Here is a 15,414-nt window from a genome sequence, read left to right as displayed (position 1 = left end):
TATTTTAAATGTATTTTTAAAGTATTTTCTCTAGCTTACTAGAGAAATAAGAATTGTGTAAGAATACAGTATATAATACATGTGACATACAAAATATGTGATCGACTGTTTATGTTATCAGTAAAACTTCCAGTCAACAGTAGACTATTAATGGTTAAGTTTTTGAGGAATCAAAAGTTACACAAGGATTTCTGACTGCATGGGGCTGGTTGGTGCTCCTGACCCCCATGTTATTTAGGAGTCAACTGTAAAACATGATAAACAATGCCTACTCTGTCTTAAACTACAAACTTGGGAGCACATTTATTTCAAGAACTCGAATGCATACCCTTTGAAAATAGATTTTCTGTGTATAAGTTCAAAGTGCACACTACATTGGAGGTAACACAATTCAGAACATATATCAAATAACATCTGAGAAATGAGATTATTAATGACCTATCCCTTTTTTACAATAGCAATTAACTTGTAAAGTAAGACTTTATGACCAAATTTAAATAAAAAGTTAAACTTAATATGATATTGAGACTGAAGATTTATTTATTTTACTAATATGTTCTTTCACATTGTGCTTTTGGGTTGGTAAATATCCTGGCACCTGGTACAGTGCATGACACAGAGTAAGTACTCACTAAGTTTTTGTTTTGGTCTTGAATGGTGATAGGCCACTGAGAAAAATTTTAAGAGCTAGAAATGTAGCTAGATTACATGAAAGCTTCTATAAGAGAAAGAATCAGTTTCAAACATCTGCCATGGGCAGAGAAAACAAAAGCCAGATGTTAGCTATATCATTAATTAAAGCCATATCTTTGTTTTATTCCCCCTCATCCCCAATCCTGGTGCAATCAGAAGCTAAAACTCAGTATGTATGTAGGGCGAGGCCATGGAGGTCAGCTAAAAAGGAAAAAAGACAAGGAGGTCACCATATCTCTCCCTTCCCCCACTGTAGGCTTTCAGTCTGGAGCAGGACTGGGCTGGTAGAGGAAACACATTAACTTACTATGAAGATCAGAGTTTTGATTATTAACTAGCCTGAACTTATCACTTACTAAAAGGAGACTATTACTGTGAGTGAATGTGATCTGAGAACATTTTATTAACTAAAGGTCAATAGAGAAGCTACAGAGCATGTCCAAAATTTCATTCGCAGTTAGAGGAAGGGCATAACTAACACATTTGAATAGGAAATTGGGGAACAGAATTAAGTTTGTAATTTTGATTATATTCATTGGACACACTCTTTCAGTGGACTTGCCCACTTATTATTTGATCAAGTAAGCATGTTAAAAAGCAAACTACCTTCTACTAGCTCCACTGTTTCATTAAAAGAGAAAAAGACATCAGAGATGGGGAGAGGGAGAGGGGTGTTGGGGGAGAGAGATTGTAGTTTTAGAATAATAGAAGTCTTTTACATTTGTAACTAGCTTTATGGAAAAAAGTTGATTACCTCAACTTTGTTTTTCTCCCTTTTGTCAAAGATACTGAAAACCTCATCATTTGGGATACTTTCAAGTTGAGAACAGTAGAAAAGTTCTAAAGCCAAGAACTAGTCTCTCAGGTAATTCACTGCTTATGGTCATTTAAGAATTTAGAAGGCCATGAATGATGGATCCAATATATCTTTCTAGGTTAGAAAAATAGATGTATCTGGTCACTGGAATAGAAATGTGGTACAGTAAAATGCAGGTGTATTTTAGAAACAAAAAGACTTGGGTTTCAATACTGCCTACAAATCCCAGACTTTAGCCTCTATTACAAAGCTGTAATCATCAAGACAGCATGGTATTAACACAAAAACAGACATATAGACCAATGGAATAGAATAGAGACTCCAGAATTAGACCCACAAAAGTACAGCTAACTAATCTTTGACAAAGCAGGAAAGAATATCCAATGGAAAAAAGACAGTCTCTTTAGACTAACAAATGGTGCTGGGAGAACTGGGCAGCAACATGCAGAAGAATGAAACTAGACCACTTTCTTACACCATTCACAAAAATAAACTCAAAATAGATAAAGGACCTGAATGTGCAATAGGAAACCATCAAAACCCTAGAGTAGAAAGCAGGAAAACACCTCTCTGACCTCAGCCTCAGCAATTTCTTACTGGACATATCTCCAAAGGCAAGGGAATTAAAAGCAGAAATGAACTATTGGGACCTCATGAAGATAAAAAGCTTCTGCACTGCAAAGGAAACAATCAACAAAACTAAAAGGCAACCAATAGAATGGGAAAAGATATTTGCAAATGACATATTGGACAAAGGACTAGTATCTAAAATCTATAAAGAATTCACCAAACTCCACACCTGAAAAACAAATAATCCAGTGAAGAAATGGGCAGAAAACATGAATAGGCACTTCTCTAAAGAAGACATCCAGATGGCCAACAGGCACATGAAAAGATGCTCAACGTCACTCCTCATCAGGGAAATACAAATCAAAACCACACTCAGATATCACCTCACGCCAGTCAGAGTGGCCAAAATGAACAAATCAGGAGACTCTAGATGCTGGAGAGGATGTGGAGAAATGGGAACCCTCTTGCACTGTTGGTGGGAATGCAAACTGGTGCAGCTGCTCTGGAAAACAGTGTGGAGGTTCCTCAAAAAATCAAAAATAGATCTACCCTATGACCCAGCAGTAGCACTGCTAGGAATTTACCCAAGGGACACAGGAGTGCTGATGCATAGGGGCACTTGTACCCCAATGTTTATAGCAGCACTTTCAACAATAGCCAAATTATGGAAAGAGCCTAAATGTCCATCAGCTGATGAATGGATAAAGAAATTGTGGTTTATATACACAATGGGAATACTACGTGGCATAGAGAAAGAATGAAATCTGGCCTTTTGTAGCAACGTGGATGGAACTGGGGAGTGTTATGCTAAGTGAAATAAGTCATACAGAGAAAGACAGATACCATATGTTTTCACTCTTGTGTGGATCCTGAGAAAGCTAACAGAAGACCATGGGGGAGGGGAAGGAAAAAAAAGTTAGGGAGGGAGGCAAACCATAAAAGACTCTTAAAAACTGAGAACAATCTGAGAGTTGATGGGGGGTGGGAGGGACGGGAGGGTGGGTGATGGGTATTGAGGAGGGCATCTGTTGGGATGAGCACTGGGTGTTGCATGGAAACCAATTTGACAATAAATTTCATATTTAAAAAAAATAACTGCCTAGAACACCCATTACTATATAGGACCTTGGTGAAATTACTTAATCTGTTTAAGCCTCAGTTTCTTCATTTATAAAATGAAGATAATAATAATACCTAATACATGGGGTTGTATGAACAAATTATGTAAAACATACACCTGAGAAACTGATAGACATCAAGTACTCAGTAAATCTTTCTCTCCTCATTCTCTGAGAAAGAAATTCCAACAGTATTAATAAACTTTTATATTTTTCCCAGGTCTCAAGCCACTTTAATTTTTTGTAAATAAAATCCTTGTCTTTCTGCTGTTTATTAGAAAGTCACCTTAAAGTTGTTTAAGTATTTAGTGACTTCACTGGTGACTAACTTGGAATTGGGTATGACTTGGATTTGCCTGTTAACGATAACATGATGCCATATAGCTCCCTCCAGGAATACATTTGTCTACTCTGTAATTTCATGGCTGAACTGAAAAGTGTCTGACCCAGTTAGGAAGGTGGGCAGTAAAAAGCAAGAAGTGGCTTCTTACCGTTGTTCACCTGACAGTGCCTTTGGAACATGATCTTGTCTCCTGGCCACATTTGAGCTTTCCAGAAGGAGCAGAGTAGCATCAGGTAAGCAAATAGCACTTGGACTCAGGCCAACCTACTAACAGAATGAACATGTTAAACTTTTCAGTCTTCCATTTATCAGTGTTAGTATCCTAATTTAAAGTCAGGAGTCTCTTGTCTGTAGATTGGAATCACTGGATTTTTTAAATGACTAGATCAAATTTTTAACGTTGTACTTTTCCTTCTCCAGCTTCCCAACTCTGTAGCTTCTCAATTCTTATCACTTACCTGACACCACCTAGGAAAGATTATACAGAACCTATAGACCAAGTTCCCTACAGACTTCTCCTACTGATGATGTAATTGGATCCCCCAGCTGATGGCAGACCCAATTCTTTATTTTCTTCTCTGATAATGCCAGAAGACTTAGGGTCTTGCAGCTTGGGAGAGTGGGTGGATTGGGTATGCATTGCATGTGGGTGCAGATGCTATGGAGGTAAAGCTGTGCTCTGTCTCTCTCTGGGTTTCATAGTCCACAACAGCTACTGAATGGTGTGGAAGAAGTGGAAATCAGCAGAAGCTCCTGCTGATCCCTATCCCATTCCTTCAGGGGATTATGCAGACTGCATTCCTACTGTGGCTTATGAAGCCTCTACTCATATCTCCAGTCTCTTGACATTCCTTACTGTTTCCTCCAAGGTCCAAGCATACTAAACCTCTTTCAGTCTCCAGTCTCCTGGATGTGCATGCTTTCTGTTGCTTCAGGTCCCAGCTTGGCCACTGGGACAGGTCTAAGAAGCCTGTCCTGAACTACCAAGAGTGGGTCAGGTAAGCCTACTTCTCCCAAATGTAATGATCTTCTAAAGGTCCCATAAAAGTCATAACAGACAAAAACAGCTGATTCATGATAGCCAAGGAAATATTAGTATCATCATGAAGACCAGAGACATCATGAGGAAGGGCAGTACAGTGTTTCAAGCTCATCACAAAGGAATAGCTTTCTAGAGATCAGAGAAATCCTTTTACCCCATTGTATAGTAGGAGAGAATGTTTTTCTAGAGTATTTAAAACATATGTATCATTTATGGAAAACAGAATTTTCAGGCCTTTTCTAATCACCTGAGGATTTCAATCCCAACTTGTTTAACTTTCACATGTCAGAGAAAAATAGTCATCTCTATCAGGCCCATATAAGAGAAGGATTTGAGGGACCAGTGGAAGGAGCAACAAGAAGTTTTAAGATTACTGCCCAATCCTGGGGCACCTGGGTGGCTCAGTCAGTTAAGCATCTGACTTCTGATTTTGGCTCAGGTCACGATCTCACTATTCGTGGGATTGAGCTCCATGTTGGGCTCTGCACTGACAGCGTGGAGCCTGCTTGGGATTCTCTCTCCCCCTCTCTCTCAGCCCTTCCTGTGCACGTGCCCACTGTCTCCGAAAAATAAATTAATTAATTAAAAAAAGGAAAGACTTAACGTCCAGTCCCTACCAGTGAATGGGGAATGAGAAAGAATTCTAATGTTTGCCTACAGAGACTACTTCATTATGTTTTAACCATAATCTTCTAAATTTTAGAAATAATTAAGACTTGTTAAATTATGTCTTAGATTTTGCACTTGACACTGCTGGTTGGTTTTCTTCCAAAGACTCTAGAATTATAGCAGTGCATAGCAGGACATTTACCATATAATGGTGAGTGTGGCTTGCTGATTGTCCTTAATACCAGGACAGCCATTTTATGGGATCTACATGTGTCAGTTGAATGGTCTTGCATGAAGGATTTACAACTCCTTCATTGTCTGCCTTCTTTTTTTTTTTTAAGTTTATTTATTTTGAGAGAGACAGTGAGCAGGGGACAGGCAGAGAGAGAGAGAGAGAGAGAGAGAGAGAGAGAGAGAGAGAGAAAGAGTAAGAGAATCCCAAGCAGGCTCCGCACTGTCAGCAAGGAGCCTGATGCAGGACTCGAACTCACAAACTGTGAGACATGACCTGAGCTGAAATCAAGAGTTGGACATTTACCCGACTCAGCCACCCAGGCACCCCACATTTTCTGACTTATTTGTAATCTAGTTCTGTCCCCCAAATAATGAGTCTCCCTCAGGCACTTTGAATGGAAGATCATTCATCTATTTTGCCCCTCATACCGCAGACATTGGAAGATGGGTTTGCATTAATCTCAGCTCTCTACTTCCCCATCTAAACCATGTTTCTGCCTTTTTTTTTAAAAGTCTTTTCTTTTGAGACCATTTCCTTTTGGCTATCACCTTCCAGCCTACTTCACCATAGTTATCTGTGGTTTACCCCATCTATCGTTATCTGCCATCTGTTCCCATGTAACATTGCCGTCTACCATCTACCACTGGAGATCTTGGCACCTGGCTCATCATCATCTCCTGTGTCCTGCCATCATCCTGAGTGACCTCAAAGTCCACACAGATAAGCCATTTGCCACTCTGACCTCACAGTTCCTTAACTTCCTCATCTCTAGTAACCTTTACTTTGATGCACTTTATCTCTTTACATCCAGGGCTATGACCTGTGGTTTGTCCTCACTAGAGTTGTTCCTTCTGTAAAATTTAACATGCGACTCTCTGACCACAAGTCTGTCTTCTCGGTTCCTTAATTTTCTCCCATCTCTTGGGAGAAAATGGCTTGGAGAGAACATCAGTTTTCTTTATTTTCTCCAAATTGGAGTCCCTATCTGGTTTATTTACATTCTCTATCTAATCAATATCCTGTTACCAGTTAAAAGAAAAACGCTCTTGCACATTTTCCCTGCACTAGGCCAGGTGCTATTACATACATGGTTTCTAGTCTGACCTGAATCTTCCGCACTGCCTGGCAAGACTTCTCTGTATCCCAATCAATTCCCTTCTCATTTCATGACGGTAACTGTATCTTTAATCATTCTTTTTTTTTCTATTAAAAGTGGAGTTTATCCTTTCTTAAAATTATTTTATTGACGTATAGTTGAAATGCAAAGTTACATTAGTTTTAGGTGTACAACCTAGCGATTCAGCAACTCTATGTGTTATGCTGTGCTCACCACAAGCATAACCACCATCCGTCACCATACAACACTATTACAGTACCACTGACTGTATTCCCTATGCTATACCTTTTAGTCATGTGATTTATTCATTCTCTAACTGGAAGCTTATACCTCCCTTTCACCCATTTTTTCCATCCTTCTAACCTCTTCCTTCTGGAAACCACCTATTTGGTTTTTGTGTTTATGGGTCTGTTTCTGCTTTGTTCATTTATTTATTTATTTTTCGGGTTCGTTTTATTTTTTTAGATTCCACATAGAGGTGAAATCCTATGGTATTAGTCTTTCTCTGTCTTATTTCATTTAGCATAATACCACCTAGGTTTTTCCATGTCCTCTAATTGCAAGATCTCATTCTTTTTTATGGCTGAGTAGTATTCCATTGTATATATAAACACACCGCCACCCCCCCCCCCCCCACCACCATCACCACCATCACCACCATCCTCACCACCACATCTTCTTTATCCATTCATCACTCAGTGGACACTTGGGCGCTTCCATATCTTGGCTACTGTATGTAATGATGCAGTAAACATAGGGGTGCATAGATCTTTCCAAAGTAGTGTTTTTGTTTTCTTTGGGTAAATACCCAGTAGTGGAATTAACTGTATCATACAGTATTTCTATTTTTAATTTTTTCAGGATCCTCCATACTGTTTTCCACAGGGACCACACCAATTTACATTCCCCCAACAGTGTGCAAGTGTTCTTATTTTTTTTTCTCCATATCCTCACCAACACTTATTATTCCTTGTCTTTTTGATACTAGCCATTCTGACATGGGTGAGGTTGTATCTCACTGTGGTTTTGATTTGCATTTCCCTGATGATGAGTGTTGTTGAACATGTTTTCATGTATCTGGTGACCATCTGTATGTCTTCTTTTGGAAAAATGTCTATTCAGGTCCTCTGCCCATTTTAATCAGATTATTTTTGGGGTTTTTTTTTTTTTTGGTGTTAAGTTTAATCATTTTCCTATAGTTTTTCTTCCATTTCCTTCAGCAGATGACCTATATATTACTCCACAGAGGAAATTAACCATCAAATTATAATGCCCTCAATTTATGCCTTTTTATTTTCAGTATTACCTGTTATTACTTTTTTACTCCTCTAAGTTCTTTTACCAACTTATTCACTTAACAGATACTAGAATTTCTACTGTGACCCAAGCACTATGCTAAAGTAGAGAAGTAGAAGAATGAATACATACAGTTTCAGTCAAGAGGAAGCAAGACTTGAAAATATAATAGTAAGGCACATGCAAAGATCAGCGCCCCCCCCCCCCCCCAGCACCTCTCTATTTCTCTTTTATTTATTTTGCTGAGGTAGAATCTTTTCTCCACATCAAGGCAGTCAAGTCTTTCTCATCTTAAGATGTGAAAAAACTCTCTCTAGATTCTTTTGATGTTTCTAGAAACTAATCAGTCTTTCTCCTTCCCTTTATAGCCAGGCTTCTTGAGAAAATGACCTATACTTCTCTCTACATTATTTTCTTCTGTTACTGCCTCAATCTACTGCAATACCAGCTTTCATATTCACCACTCCACTGAAACTACTGACTGAGGTTATAGATGACTTTTGTTGCCAAACACTATGCACACATCTTGGCATTTATGTCACTGCAGCATTCCAGACCATTGACTCTTCCGCCTTTGGAATTTCTCCTTTTCTTTTCCTGACTTTATTCTCTCTTGATATTCATCTTACTAATCTGAATGCTCCTTTTTAGGCTCTTCCATGGGCAATTCTCCCTCATTTGTCACCTTATATTAATAGTTGCATCTTAGGGCACCCGGGTGGCTCAGTCGGTTAAGCGTCTGAATTCAGCTCAGGTCATGATCTCATGGTCTGTGAGTTTTAGCCCTGCATCAGGCTCTGTGCTGACAGGTCAGAGCCTGGAACCTGCTTCAGATTCTGTGTCTCATTCTCTCTCTGTCCCTCCCCAGTTTCTGCTCATCTCTGTCTCTCAAAAATAAATAAATATAAAAAAATAAAAATTAAAAAAAATGTTGCATCTTAAGATCTCTTTTCATTTCCATGTCTTGAGTTTCTATCTATGTGACTCCAAAATTTAGAGCTACAACCCAGATCTCTCTCCTACTGGGTACCTATTCCTGACAAGGTTTCTCTACCTGCATGCTTTATCAGCACCTCAAACTCCACACAACCAGAAAAGAGCTTAACTTTCCAATCACCCTTGTTTTTTCCTCTTATATTTCCTACATGAGTGCTTGGTCCTGCCATCCTAGGGATAATTCTAAAGTCTTCCCTCTCCTCTATTCTTGGCTTTACATTTTATCAACAAATTAGCTTTTACTCCCTATTATCACTTAAATGTATCCCCTCTTTGTATTTTCCAATAGCCACTATTTCTCACCTAGATTACTACAATAATCTAAATGGTGTTCCCTCCTTCAGTCTCTCAGAATTTATTTTGTCCAGAGAATTATCTTCATAGAATGCACATTTGGCCGTGTCCTGTCTTTGCCTATTACCATTCAGTGATTCTGTTTTGCCATCAGCATACAATTCTATATTCCTTACTTCTGTTCACCCAGCTTTACTCTTCCCCCATCCAAAGTGCTATGATGTCTCACATCTCTGTATTTTGTACATCTTCCTAACTCTGCATGCAAATCCCACGTCTTACCCCATACTCTTTCTGCCTAACACCCACTTAGCATTGAAGAATCAGCTCAGTGTCACCTGTTTAACGAGCTGCCTTGCCTTCCTCCTTCCTGCTGGGCTCTTTGCCTGTGCTCGGTATTGCCATCATAATAACCCTTTTTCTTTACACGTACTGTACTGATTGTAGTATATATTAACTTGTTTCTTGTAAGAGATTTTCAGATTTGAGGGCAGAGACAATACAAAATGGGTACAAAATATGTACAAAATAACCATATGTATCCTAATTAAAGACTTTGTTGCCTATTTAGAAGTGTCATTTGTTTCCTAGCCTGGGTTCAGCATGTGAGTGTTTGACCAGCTAACAGGTTGTTTAATAGTGAACCGTACCCTACTGCCTTCTATTTTGGTACTAGGGTCATGGGTTTACCCAGTGTAATATTTTGACTCCCTCCCTGTTTTTCATCCTAATTAAGGAGCCTCCATTTGCAGGCTTTTCAGAGGAAAATTAATTGTAGATAATAGGCTTCAAAGCTCTCTGGTTGGCAGAATACCACAGGGACTTTGGCTCCTTGATGAAATGAAGCAAACTTATCTCAGAGTGAAAGAATAGTGTTGCCAAAGCACTACTTTTTAGGTGTGGCAGAAGTAATCCTCTAGAAATCAAGAAAATGTTACCAGTTTTAGGAAAAGCATCAGTTGGCTTTGCTATACCTTCTAGCATAGCTTTGCATCCTTGCCACAGAGACTCACACTTACTGGGGAAACTATCATGACTGTGTATATCACTATAGAAATTTTTGAAAATATAGCTAAGAACAAAGAAAAATAAAAATTACTCAAGGTCTCATCTCCCACGGTAGTCAGTACTAGCACACACACACCATTCATTCATATGAAATACACATTTTACACAAATACGTGGGCTTATACAAATCTTTAAAAATTAACAACCCTGTCAACATTTTTCAATTTCATTAAATGTTCCTTTACATCAGGGGTGGCTGGGTGGTTCAGTTGGTTGAGTGTCCAACTTAGGCTCAGGTCATGATTTCACGGTTCATGAGTTCAAGCCCTGCATCAGGCTCGCTGCTGTTGGCACAGAGCCCACTTCGGATTGTCTGTTCCCCCCGACCCCCACCCCTTCCCTGTTCAGGCTCTCTCTCTCAAAAATAAATATTTTTAAAATTTTTAAAAATTTCTCTACATCCCTAAGAAAAAAATTTTAAATTATAGGTTAGTGAGCAGTGAATGCTGATAACTTAGAAAATACAAAAAGGCATAAAGAAAAAATACTGATCAAGGACTTCTAATTCTACCAACTGTACATAGTTAATGTAATATGTATTATTCATCTAGTTTTAAGTTTATATGTACGTTTGTACACATACATATGTGTATGTATATATTTTTATACATTTCTAGTATACATATGTATGTGTATGTACACATAAGCATGGATATGTGTATACTCATATAAATTGCTGTGTGTGTAGATACCCATGCACGTATCTTCATTTGATCAAGGTTTGTACTTTAGAAGGTTTCATCTGGCACCAAATGTGGGAGGGATTTGAGGGACTCATCTGGGAGAAAAGGCTAATTAAATATTGTTGTAACCTTGCTGAGAAATGAGAACTGAAAATAAGGAAAGTGAGCCTGTAAAAAAGAGAACCACAGTGATGTGGGAACGTCCCAGGTGGCTGTCAGAGACTGATGAGCAAACAGCAGATGCCAGCTGTACCAGATGTGTATAGTATCTCACAAGGGCATCAGGGTACAGGCTTCTCTTTTCAGTGAGCTAATCTATCTGGAAGGCCAACCTTTGAAATACAGATAAAGTCCCTAAATAACATCAGGCAGTCAGACATTGAAATTTGCCCCCAATGAATGTTTATACCCTTTTCAATAGGAATTTGCTTCTTAAATCATCTCCCTGTTAAAGAAACAGATAAATTTAAATAGAATCACGCTCTTCGATAACTTAAATTGGCCTTTTACAATCTGCTTGTTTATTCATCCATTCATTCCTCTATTCATCCTTCTGTAACCATAAGTTGAATGAGCACAATTTACGGAGTTTAACTAAAATGCAAATTTATTTTTGTCTTTATCTTTCACTGGGAGAAGTTTTTTCCTGTGCTTGCTTAAAAACCCAGTCAGTCCCTTGTTTTTCCTGCCTATTCAAGTAATAAAATGTTCTATCACAGCCTCCAAGTCACACAACTCCAGGGGGCACCATTTGCACTGTAATTTTTGTAAATGAGTCTCCTGGAGTTTAGCTCCAATAGATTCTAATGGGAATAAAGCTCCTGGAATTTTACAACAGGGCCTTGAGTCCTAAGGCCACTTAATATCAAAATTATAGTTTTAATTCAGTTTTTAGGAATGTTTTGTGTAACATATTAAGAATACTTTACTCTTCGTTCAAAGTTAAGGCTTCTCTTCTACACCCTACCTTCGTTCTAGGGCTTGGCTGCAGGCAGGCCGGCAGTCTTCTGGGGAGAGTATGCCTTAAACCTTGCTTTGTCACCTCTAGGGATAGAGAGTAGAGTGGAGGGTAGAGAGGCAGACCTCAGTCTCACTCTCCAGATGTAGCAGTGCCTTACCTTCAGTTGGGTCACTCTTAGTGCCCCTCGGCTTCTGCCCTGCCAGCTCTGAGGTCGCCCTCAATTCTCTCAGACTATCCTCTTGGACAGGATACCTTTTTAAATGACCCCAGGCTACTATTCCTACCATTAGTTTTCATCTAGTTCCTAGAATTCCCACACTTTTGACCCACTATGAGAGGAGGGTGTAGTACCTTCCTTGGCGATCGACCTCTATCCTGCTGTAATAGGCTGCTTTAGAGGCACAGGTGATGGTCAGACATCATCACCTGGTCCCCCTCAATCAGGACTGGGACTAGGGTGAAGCCAGTAAGGCACTCACCTTAAGAGCAAAAGTAAAGGGGATGCCAAAAAGCTCAGCAATCAAGATAAACAATATTTTAGTGAAACACTTATAAATACTAATGCAAAAAATATGATGGGCAAGATCTCAAAGTTTTCGATGAAGACAGGGTTAGTGCAGGAGATCCTTACTGAATTCTGTGATCGTCATGAGGTGCACCGCAAACAACTTGTATCATTGTTCACCTACAATACATCTCTCTTTCCAATGAAATAATCTTCAAAAAATTCTCTCCATTGCTATCATCTTTCATACCTATGTTTCATCTTTCATACCTATGTTTAAATTTAGGCTCTGGGGTCTAACAACTCCCTTTGAAATGTATTTTGTGTACTGTCATATGGTCAAACCTTCCAACTTAAATTAGTTATCCATCTGTCCATCTACCTACCCATCCACCCATCAATCCATCCACTTATTTACTGGGGTTGGATATGAAGGAGAATAAAGACAATCTTCAGGAAGGTTGGCTGGTTCAGTCAGAAGAGTCTTGATCTCAGGGTCATGAGTTTGCATCCCATGTTGGGTGTAGAGATCACTTCAATAAATAAAACTTAAAAAAAAAAAAGACAGGGGTGCCTGGGTGGCTGTCGGTTGAGCGTCCAACTTCGGCTCAGGTCATGATCTCACAGTTCGTGAGTTCAAGCCCCGCGTCGGTCTCTGTGCTGACAGCTCAGAGCCTGGAGCCTGCTTCAGATTCTGTGTCTCCGTCTCTCTGCCCCTTCCCTGCTCATGCTCTGTCTCTCTCTGTCTCTCAAAGATGAATAAACGTTAAAATTTTTTTTTAAATAATTTTTCAAAAGCTAATGACTAATTCATTTTAAGAGATGCATTTACAGTTACAAAAGGAATACTAAATTGGTCTGCCTCACCAAGTAGGCCTTGAGGCTAGATTGATGTGTAAAATTAAAGGGAGTCACAGCGTAGCGTATTTTACTTTCCTGTTAGAAATGTCCCCTAAAACATGTCATGTTACCAACTGCTCTCTTCTGCTTACATCCCCACCTCTATAGAGTCCATTTTTTATGAGCTGTTCTGAAACAGCTCATTCCATAATTTCTGATCAGTTTCTTGTCGGTGTAAATAGAGACTTGCTTTCAGAGGTAGACTGATGAGACTGTCTTGTTCAGAGAAAAACTAAGGACCTTCAAGCTAATAATTGTCACTTCCTTTGTAAAGAGTGTTTTTATTACCCTTCAGCTGCCTTAGAGGAAATTGTTTTCACCTAGTGGATTAAGTCAAACTTTGTGCCACAGAATACAGTTATGCCTGTCATGGTAGGCACTGAGATTTTTTTTTAAACCTCTTTTCAGAGTTTTTTTTTAAGCTGATGTATTAGAAAGGTAATTTAGTCAATAAATACTTTGTTGTCTCTGTAACTGACTTCATAGAGAGATGTTGGCTCCCATGATTTTGAGTTGTCAGAGATAATTCTCTAAAATCAGTTAAGCACCTTTGGCCTATTTGTGTAACCCAATACAAATTAGTAAGTTTCCCCCTTGAGTCCAACAGCAATGTATTATTCTATAAAACATCCAGTTGTTAGCTATTATTGTCTTGGTCAGTTAAATGGCCCTGCTCCATAAGCACAGCCTAAAATGCATCTGGCTCAAGAAACTAAACTGTAGGGGTGCCTGCGTGGTGCAGTCGGTTAAGCGTCCGACTTCAGCCAGGTCACGATCTCGCGGTCTGGGAGTTCGAGCCCCGCGTCAGGCTCTGGACTGATGGCTCAGAGCCTGGAGCCTGTTTCTGATTCTGGTCTCCCTCTCTCTCTGCCCCTCCCCTGTTCATGCTCTGTCTCTCTCTGTCCCAAAAATAAATAAACGAAAAAAAAATTAAAAAAAAAAAAAGAAACTAAACTGTAATATTCTGGTCCCAGAAAAGAGGATTATAAAGAACCATTCTTGCTTGGAATAGCATAATTGGGATTTGAGTTAATTATAATCCAAAAACTTGTCTTAGCCCATGGTATACGAGTTCTAAAACCCCTAAAGCCAAAATCTTACTATGTAAAAATTATCCATATAATACAAAAACAGAGACATGAATTGAATTGAATTTCACACCATGTTGCTCTCCTAAAATATACTGTCTGAAGAGTTCTTGCAAATCAGTTCCTGCTGCTTTATAAATGACCATATTTACACTGAATTACAATGGCCCTCCTTCAGTGAAAGACCAGCTTGTTCAGAGAATGAATTAGGGCCCAATGACACCAGGGAATCTGTGGTCCCATTACTGCAAATGAGCAGAAGGTCAGTGAAAATGAAACATATTTTGAAGTTCACATTTCTAACAAACATTGCCCAAAGAAGAAAATGGGAATTCAAGACATATGTAAAAGTTTACTTAATGTTCTTAATTAACATTAGCATTGATATGAAAGAATACATTTCATATATATAGTATGAAGAATAACCAAATAAATCCCATTTTAGCCACTCCTAGTTGAAAAACTAGAATAGTATTGTGGCAGGCTTACCCCCTCAGTGCTCACTATTCCCAAAAAGCACTGATGGCTCTCTGTTTTAAGCACCTGAGATGCTTTGCCTGCAGGCTTTCCTCTGGTCAAGAAAGATGCTCAGCCCCAGAAGCAGGGCATGCTGGACATAGGGGGAGTTAAGACCATCAGGAGCATACCTCAACTAATAATGGGTGGGAGCTGGGAGCTAGATATCTAAACTTCTTTGTCCCACAGGTAGGATGACTTTGACTTGTATTCTATACAGTCTTCAAGAGGTCCCCAGTGATACTGAGCCTCAGTTGTCCACAGTAAGAATCTGCTTATAACTTACCCTGTGTTCACTTCCTTTCTTTGCCTTTCCTTCCCTTCCCATCTTACTTCCCTACTCTCTTACCAGTATTTGCTGGGATAACCTTCCAAAATAAGCTACTTACACTTAAGTTCTCACATCAGGGTTTGCTTGTGGGGACTCTAACAATTGCCAATACTGTTGAAGCTCATTTTCATTCCCAACTTTAACTCTGTTTCTTTCCAACCAAGGGTAACTAACTACTGCTTTGTTTTTTTTTTTTTTTTTATGTTTATCATTGCTTTGCTTTTTTAAATGG

General features: G+C 39.1%; 1 long non-coding RNA gene across 1 annotated transcript in view; it reads left to right on the top strand.

Moving 5' to 3' along the window:
- Positions 1-3,116: 3,116 nt before the first annotated feature.
- The window catches only part of LOC111560155, a 70,218-nt gene continuing 57,920 nt past the window's right edge, over positions 3,117-15,414 (top strand). The window contains exon 1 of the long non-coding RNA XR_006596829.1: positions 3,117-4,539. This is a non-coding gene — a long non-coding RNA (uncharacterized LOC111560155). The remainder of the gene's footprint in view (positions 4,540-15,414) is intronic.

Source organism: Felis catus, chromosome B1, assembly GCF_018350175.1.
Source record: "Felis catus isolate Fca126 chromosome B1, F.catus_Fca126_mat1.0, whole genome shotgun sequence".
In the NCBI taxonomy this organism is placed as follows: Eukaryota; Metazoa; Chordata; class Mammalia; order Carnivora; family Felidae; genus Felis; species Felis catus.
Note: the sequence above shows the minus strand (reverse complement) of the source record. Positions and strands in the feature narration are given on the sequence as shown.